The 1,265-nt window shown below is 37.2% G+C and overlaps 1 non-coding gene across 1 annotated transcript; it reads left to right on the top strand.

The window, feature by feature from the left end:
- The first annotated feature begins 581 nt into the window (after positions 1 to 581).
- Positions 582 to 688, top strand: LOC130021471 (U6 spliceosomal RNA). The gene has a single exon (XR_008792171.1). It is a non-coding gene; the product is annotated as a U6 spliceosomal RNA (small nuclear RNA).
- Positions 689 to 1,265: the final 577 nt, after the last annotated feature.

Below are 1,265 nucleotides of genomic sequence, written 5' to 3'. Positions count from 1 at the left end.
ACAATAGAGGCCATCATTAGAAAAATAGGACAAAATGAAAATATAGGCAACCAGTGTTAATAAATCACATGGAGAGATGACCCAAGTTGGTTAACTCTTAGATTGTTCATGAGAAAGGAGAGCTGGACTTTATTATATTAAATATACATGCTAAAATAGTAACAGATGCAGTGAAAAATGTAGGCTATAGGCATATAACTTCCTAATATACACAGGAAATAAAGTGGAAAAAAGTAAGCAATCTCAATAAACTGAAAATATTACAAAGAAAAGGGGACAAAAAGAAATTGAAATATAACATCGTCTAAACATTTTCTTCAATAAAAGTTTAATTTTTTTGTTTCATTTCTGCGTTTTAGGCAAGACCCAGCTGTGCACAGGGATTACTCCAGGCTCTCGGTATGGGGCTTGAGGAACCAGAGGGGATGCTAAGGATCTAACTTGAGTCAGCAATGTGAAAGGCAACACGTACCCACTTACTTACCCACTGTACCATCTCTCCAGCCCCAGTCACTTAAAAATTTGAATACATGTTGTTAGTAGAGAAACATAGCTCACAGAAACAATAAAATCAAGAAAAAGTGCTCCTTTCGGTAGCACATATACTAAAATCGGAACGATACTGAGAAGATTAGCATGGCCCCTGCACAAGGATGACACGTAAATTCGTGAAGCATTCCATATTTTTGAAAATCAAGTACCTAGGAATCAACTTAATTAAGAAAGTAAAGGATCTGTACAAAGAAAACTACAAAACGCTACTTCAAGAAATAACAGAGGACACGGGAAATGGAAAAATATCCCCTGTTCATGGTTGGGGAGAATTAACATTGTCAAAATGGCAATACTTCCCAGAGCACTGTACAAATTCAATGTGATCCCTATTACAATACCCATGACATTCTTCAAAGAAATGGAGAAAACACTCCTGAAATTCATATGGAACAATAAGCTCCCATGAAGAGCCAAAACAATTCTCGGGAAAAAGAAAATGGGAGGAATCAACCTCCCTAACTTCAAACTCTACTACAAAGCAGTAATAATTCAAACAGCATGGTACTGGAACAAAGGCAGAACTGTAGACCAATGGAACAGGGTTGAATATACTGACATATCCCCTCAAGCATATGATCATCTAATCTTCGATAAGGGGGCAAGAAAAGTGAAGTGGAGCAAGGATAATCTCTTTAAAAAACTGTGCTGGCAAAAATGGACGGCTACATGCAAAAAAAAGTGGTCTCAGATCTCTGCCTAACGCCATATAC

This window comes from Sorex fumeus, unplaced genomic scaffold (genome assembly GCF_029834395.1).
Source record: "Sorex fumeus unplaced genomic scaffold, SorFum_2.1 ptg000015l, whole genome shotgun sequence".
NCBI classification, from domain to species: domain Eukaryota; kingdom Metazoa; phylum Chordata; class Mammalia; order Eulipotyphla; family Soricidae; genus Sorex; species Sorex fumeus.
Note: the sequence above shows the minus strand (reverse complement) of the source record. Positions and strands in the feature narration are given on the sequence as shown.